Below are 7049 nucleotides of genomic sequence, written 5' to 3'. Positions count from 1 at the left end.
CTTATCTCAGGCTGATTATTTATTATTTGATTAAAGAGGCTTCCTCCTCCTCTGGTGGTATTTCAAAACAGTGCAGGGAGAATTGGCTACTGCCAAGCGACTTTTATTGAGGTTACTGGCGAGCACCGGGGCCTGTATCCAGTCTCAGCAAGGAGCTAGGAAACAGCCTGGCTGCCTTCTCCAGAGCCCATCCGTGTTGTTTTATCAACTGCCTGGAATAATTTCTCAAACATCAGAGTCCAGGACACAGGTATTAAAGAGTGGGGGGCTGGAGGGCAATGGGCAGGGATGGTTTCTCGCTTCTGAGACTGTTACAACATTAGAAAATGGGAGGGAGGAAGGTGGGGAGGCAACATAGAGTGTGGGAGGCAGAGAGCAGGAGAAGGAAGCCAGAGAGAAATGTTTAGATCCTGGGGTTTCTGTGGAAAGGTGTATTTTCCATGCAACTGGAAAGAGTTGTCCACTCTTTCACTGTGTCCCTCACATCTGCCTGCAGGGATCCCCTGAGGTCCTGCCTGATGTGGAGTTACTTCTGGGGTTCCCTTTATCTTTTGCCTCTAGCAGTTCTGTGAAGGCCAGGTCTGGCATCCAGACAGGATCCTGGGTCCTGAACAACTGTCACCAGTGGTAATGGCTGACACTCATGATAGGCAGGGGCCTATACCCACCCACAGGCTCTTCTTAGGCCTCACATCACACCCTGGCTTGGTCCTCACAGCCAGCTGGTCAGGTGAGCACTGCCCCCGTTCACAAATGAGAAACGAGGAGGCCCAGTTAACCAAGTAGGGGGCAGAATCACTCCAGAGCCTCTGGGCCACACTTTTGCTGAATCAGCTTGCTGCTGAATCAGCAGGTGAAACTCAAAGAATGGCCTCATTTAATGGTCAGAACAAGGTCCTGATCCCTTGCTCTATCCCTTGACTCAGGCCTAAGGAGCAGGCATGAGTCAGGCCTAGAGGCTTTGATGGCAAGAGAATGCAGCCCCAATATGCTGTTTCCCTTCAATGCTGAGAGAGGCTCCAACTCAGTCTTGGAAGAAGTGCTTAGAAAAATAGCTTTGGCTGGGTGCTAGCAGGGCACAGGTGCTGTGTTGAGTGGAGGCCCCAGTGCATTTTTCTCCTTCTTGTTGAGGGGGAGCATGGCTGATGGCACCTGCTGAAAGAGAGTTGTAGATAAAATGGCCAGGCCAAGGCTAAGGCCACTAACTTTTTCTGGCTAAGATCCATTTCTGATGCCTTTGGTTTATAGGCCTGTGCCTTTCCCTTAGTGCTCAGAGCCTGGCTTTGGACTCATTGCATCCTCGGAGTGAGCTCCCTCAAATTTTCCCATCAAGTAGATACTTCTATTTCCTGCTTCTCTTTCTAGGTGCTGAGTGGGAACCCCATCCCTGTGGTGGGGCCAGCCAGGACTCAGGTCTACAATATGGCTTGGCAAGACTGAAGGTCTACCAGGGTCCCCCATAGCTTGACTGTCCTCAGTCTCAGAATGTCCCTCCTCTCTGAAAGCAAATTCTAGAACATCATACTTAGAAACTCCTATACCAAGGCCCCCAAATAATGGACTTTATCAGAAATTCAGATGGCAGATAAGGAGACTTGTCAGGCTGTGGTTTTGTCCTGTGTTATTGACACAGATTGATTTGATTCCAAGTTTGTTCCTCTGTAAAATGGACATAATACTCTCCCCAGTGGGTTACTTTAAGAGTATTCCAGTTTGATTTTTGGATTTAGCAGGGGCTGTGGTAAAGAATTCTTCTTGGTCTCATGAAAACTATAGCTAAAGAGGGCCGAGAGGAAATGCAAAGAGTCATAAAGGCCAGACCTGGAGCTAGAAATAGAAATGAAAAATGTATTCCAGATATGGAAATGCAAAAAATACACAGACTTGAAGCTCAGGGAAGAAGGAGAGCCTATGCATCTCTCTTTCTCTCTCTCTATCCTATACATGCACACACCCACACACAATTCCTATCCATGCTTAGGAAAAAATACAAGAGGTCTTACCTCTTTGAGGGTAAGAACTAGTCAAGAAAGGCCTCCTTGGATCTGTATCTACACAGATGTGAAGGTAGTTGCAGCTAGCCCCGTTTCTATCCTCAGAACCATATGCCCTTCAAGCAACACTAGACTGACTCCAAGAAAGAGCCAGGACTAGCTCCCAACATATCCTGAGTCACAGCATGCAAGCACCAAACCAGCTTCCTCTTCTAGAACACAACAGGTGCCCAGCACTTGCCCACCATGACCACACACCTGCAGCTCTTGAGATGTGGAGTCTGCATGTGCAGAGTATTGCTTATGCATGGGGAGAGATAGCCCGAGATTTTTCTCATTACTGAGATGTCTATCTCTGGCATTCACGATTTTCTGGGCTCAGAGCAAGCAGCAGGGTGAAGCAAGGCCTGGCCTCCCTGCCAGTGTGCTTCTTTCTCAGTTGTCTCCCCTGACAAAGGAGGCTGGGCCACATTCAGAAGGAAGTGAGTAGATTGTGTCTACCGTCACTCCTTTCCCCCAGCTGAACCCTGGCACCCTCACTCCTCTGAGTGACTTAGAAGAAAATCCCTGGGGCCAGATAGCACAGCAGAAGGGTGTTTGCCATGCATGCAGCTGACCCAGGACAGATGGTGGTTCAATTCATTCTATTGGTCCCTCGAGGCTGCCAAGAGCAATTTCTCATTGCAAAGCCAGGAGTAACCCCTGAGTGCTGCCAGGTGTGACCCCCAAACCAAAAATAAAATAAAATAAAATAAAATTTTTTTTAAAAACGAAGAAAATTCCTAAGATTAGAAAGGAAAACATGGGACCAGCAAGGTGGCACTAGAGGTAAGCCTTGCAAGCGCTAGCCAAGGAAAGATCGCGACCAAGGTTCGATCCCCCGGCATCCCATATGGTTCCCCCAAGCCAGGGGCAATTTCTGAGCGTTTAGCCAGGACTAACCCCTGAGCATCAAATGGGTGTGGCCCGAAAAACCAAACAAAAAAAAAAAAAAAAGGAAAACACATCTTCCTCCTTCCACCAGTCCCTATATGTCTAGGATCACAAACCCACCTGGTGGTAGAAAGTGACCCACCTAATGGAGGAAAGTGGGGAGAGTTCGTTTCTTGGAGGTGAAATTCCATGCAAGGGTAAGCTAGAAGAGAAGCATCCAGCTGTAGACTAGATGGTCCATTGTCTTCTTAACTACCCATGGCTGCCTCCAAGGTCACCTCCTTCCCCACCCACATGCTGCCCCCATCCCACTCCCTGCCTCCCAAGAGCACTATGTTCCAACTGCATGGCACAAGATGTCTCTTGCAGGTGCTCTGTCCAGGGTATATAGAGGTGACAACTCTTGTGAAATCTGCTTAGCATTTTTTCCAGACACAGCTGAAAGCTCTAGAGGCGAAAGGAAAGCCAGGGCTGTAGAGAATGACCAGAGGAAGAGGTGCATCTCAGGGCTTGTCAGCCTGTTGAAATCTTCCTCAGGGGACCTCCTGTTCCCCTGACCTCCATGGACACATAAGTCCCCTGTGTATTTCTTCTTGCCCACCTGGATTTACTTTCATGTTCAGTTACTTGTGAATCTACCCGTCAATCCCCACCATTGATTGCTGTTTTGGGGGTTTAGTGGCATTGTTCTAGAGACATCCGCATGCCTTGAAGGGATGTAGCCCAAATGGGAAGACTGGTGGCTAAACTTCACACTACATCTTGTCTTTTCTTGCACTCAGGCTCAAGGAAGATTGGATATTAGAGAAGGGAAGGGAATCAAGGAAATAAGTAATAGAATAGACAACAAGAGCATTTCCACAGATCTTTGAATAGCAAGCTGCATTCCCAAAGCAACCCCATCCCACCAATAATTCACAAGAACAAATTGTTATGATGTTTGAGTGGAAGTCCCCCCTCAATGGTCAGCTCCCAGACTCCACAGTCCTGCTTGATCCCAATTGGAAGCTGCTCCTTCAGCCTCCCTTCAGCACTGTCCTGAGAAGGAAGGAAAACACTGTAGCCTTGCTCCTGGGGTTCTTGAGTTATGAGAGTGGGGGCAGGGTAGAAACCTCTTTTCCCCATGCTCACTACACTTGCTTACTGAGCTGTACCCCTGGCTTCTGCCCAGTGCCCCATGGGGCTGGCGAAAAGCTTAGCTGGGATTGGCTCTGTGTATTGGCTTCAGTGTCCTGCCAAAATCAGGTTGGCCCCTTTCCTCCCACAATGAGTCTTGAAAGAAGGCAATATCCTTTCCCCATGGACTGGTCTTACTCTAGCTTGTAGGGAAAGGAGGTGGCCATGAACTTTAGCACTGGGCTACCAGTAATAGAAGGGAAGACATTTTTAGTCAATTCTGGAAAGTGACTGTGAGGAACAAGAGCCTGGGAAAACGGACACCCTAAGGAGCATTTTTTGGACTTGGCCATGGGAAATTGGTGAGGATCAGGTTGGTGGGGATCAAGCAGCAAGAAGGTAGGATGTTGGCTTTTCCCCACTCCCATCCCTGGGCCCTGCCAGATATCCCCAGGGACCAGGGAAGAGGAGTTCAGCCTTTACTCAGAGGTCCCCTGGCACCTGACCATGACCACATTCCCTCTGGGACAGATTTTAATTATCTTGTGGGATGATGCTCAGGATGAACTTGTAGGATAGGTTGGCAGTGGGACTCCCTCTCCTATACCAGCCAGAAATGGCCAACCTGACCAGATCAAAGAAGATGCGAACTAGATGTGCTCTTAGGCTGTATGGGTTGATGAAACAGTCCCAAATTCTTTATGCTTCGCCCCACTCTTCCTTTCCTATCCCTGCCTAAGCTCTGTGGCTCTGGGCAACCAGGCACAGCAACTGCTCTTAAGGAACTCAAAGCCCAGTAGATGACATAGATAATTAGACAAGCAATTTGGTGTTGCTTTACGGCATGCAGAGTGCTACCTCAGAGCATGGAAGCTTTTACTCTGGGCAAAATTTGTTCCTTCCAAACCCACCTGCTCATCCCTCCCATTGTCTCCTTGCCCTGCAACACCTTGTCCTTTTAGGCTGAATCCCAACCCTAAATCCTTTCTGGGCAAGTTCCCTGGATGATTACATACAATATATTCCCCGTTATAGGCTGCAAATGATTCTGGATCTGTGATGTTTTGCTAGTGAGGTGTGTCTTCAGAATTAAGGACAAGGTAGCCAGCCTTGAATAGGGAGAGGAATGTGAAAGTTGATGTGACTTCTATTTGTTCTGAAAAATCTATCCTTTTTTTTTGTTGGAAAATTAAACCTTTTTTTTAAATCTAAAGATGGATCTGATAAATTATCAATCTCATTTTTATTTAATTTTATTTTTAGGCATGGGCAGCATAAAAATTAGATTTTATTTGTTTCTTGCACTTTGAGCTCTTCCCAGCAAAATGTTTGTCACTAAGGTTAACACCCTTGTCCATACCCAAGCAGGAGTTGAAGGAGTGTCTTTCTTGCATTGAATTTCCTGTTAGCAAAGTGGCTGAGCTGCTATATTCAAATTGCACTCACTCCCCCAAGACACTTAGTTGCTGGTGGCAGCCAAGTCCTTAAATAGACGTTACTGTTTTCTTGGTGTCCCAAGCTCCTGTATGTTTAATGACTTGAGTATCCAATTTCTGGGCCAAACTCATGAAAATCTAAAGGGGAATTATCCGTCTCAGAAAGCCATTGCAATGGAAATAAAAGCCATTAGTACCCAAGGTTATCAAGATGTTTAATTTTTCATTGAAATTTCAAGATTAAAGTTGATCTTCAGAGTTGTGTTAACCCAGATCTTTAGCTTCCACCAAAGTATATCTTAGAAACTGTTAGAATAGATGCCAGTCCCCTGTGTAGGGGGGTACATTTGAGGGGACCTCAATTCACCTGATTAGGGTAGGGCAGCTGTGCTCAGATCTGCACTGGTTAAACCAAAGCATTGAATTTTCCTGTCCTTGCAAAAATGATTCAGGGCATTGGAAGTTTCCCACAAAGCTTGATGGATAGAAGAAATTGTCCATCAAGAAGGCATGATTCCAAAAATAAAACTTCTTGCGTTGTTGTTGAATGTTTCTTTGTTAAATGTTGCTAAAAACAAGTGAGTCGTGCTTGACTTTAGTACTTCTGTGAGTAGGGTTTCTTTTGTCTTTTATGGCTTTTGTGAGGGCCCTTCATTGCAAAGAAGAGTTATGTTTGGAACAAGCATCCATTGAGGTCAAAGGTATTCTCTGCGTGTGATATGTGGACAACCTTTCTTTCTCTTTCTGTCCTTGTCTCCTTTATGACCCAAATTATATCTTGGCAGAGAAGTTGAAAAAATTGCTGGTGACATGGATAATGCAAATGACAATATATTTTGGAGAGAAATGGTTTCTGGCAGCCTCTACCTTGAACTGATAGGACCCCTTCATCATTACTATTTTTAACTTCCCTATTTAATTATTAAAAGGAAATTGCTTATTTTACCATATAACTCTCTTTTGGTCTGCAATCCTAAGAAAAGAAAGAGATGGGAGTGGGAGACTTATGGGCAATAAAGGCCTGGAGGTGAGAACTCTGAGTTCTGCATTTTGGTCTCCTAGGACACTAGAACTTCCCATGGCTGTGTGTTTAGGGCATGAGCCAAACTGTGGAACAGTATGCTTGTTTCACTTGAACTGGTAAATTTTATTTTATTTACTTGGGCTGATCTATTCCACTGAATTTTTGCCTCTGTGGTGGGAGTCTTTCATCTGGTCAACTGCATAGAATCTGTTAAGAACATATACAAGTCTCCTGAGGATGTTATCAACCAGTATTTGTGCCCTGAAAGTTTCCTCTTCTTTATGGTTGATGGTTTTCTCTTCTGAAAAGTGTATCGAATTAGATCAGGATATCTCAACCTTGGCACCACTGATATTAGGGTTCAGTTCCTTTGTTTTGTTGGGGTTGTTGAGCACCCACTGATGTTAGTAGCATCCTGGCCAGTCCCATGTGATCATCACAACTCCTCTTTTTATGATGACCAAAAATAATTCCGGATATTTTCAAATGTTGCCTGTTAGCAAAATCACACTAGGGATGAGATGGTGCCTGTATCAATTTGAGGAA

General features: G+C 45.7%; 1 protein-coding gene across 1 annotated transcript in view; it reads left to right on the top strand.

The window, feature by feature from the left end:
• Positions 1–4268: 4268 nt before the first annotated feature.
• Positions 4269–7049, top strand: part of GPAM (glycerol-3-phosphate acyltransferase, mitochondrial) — a 75385-nt gene continuing 72604 nt past the window's right edge. The window contains exon 1 of the mRNA XM_049764427.1: positions 4269–4405. The gene's annotated coding sequence lies outside the window, so the exon portion shown is untranslated. The remainder of the gene's footprint in view (positions 4406–7049) is intronic.

Source organism: Suncus etruscus, chromosome 17 (genome assembly GCF_024139225.1).
Source record: "Suncus etruscus isolate mSunEtr1 chromosome 17, mSunEtr1.pri.cur, whole genome shotgun sequence".
In the NCBI taxonomy this organism is placed as follows: domain Eukaryota; kingdom Metazoa; phylum Chordata; class Mammalia; order Eulipotyphla; family Soricidae; genus Suncus; species Suncus etruscus.
Note: the sequence above shows the minus strand (reverse complement) of the source record. Positions and strands in the feature narration are given on the sequence as shown.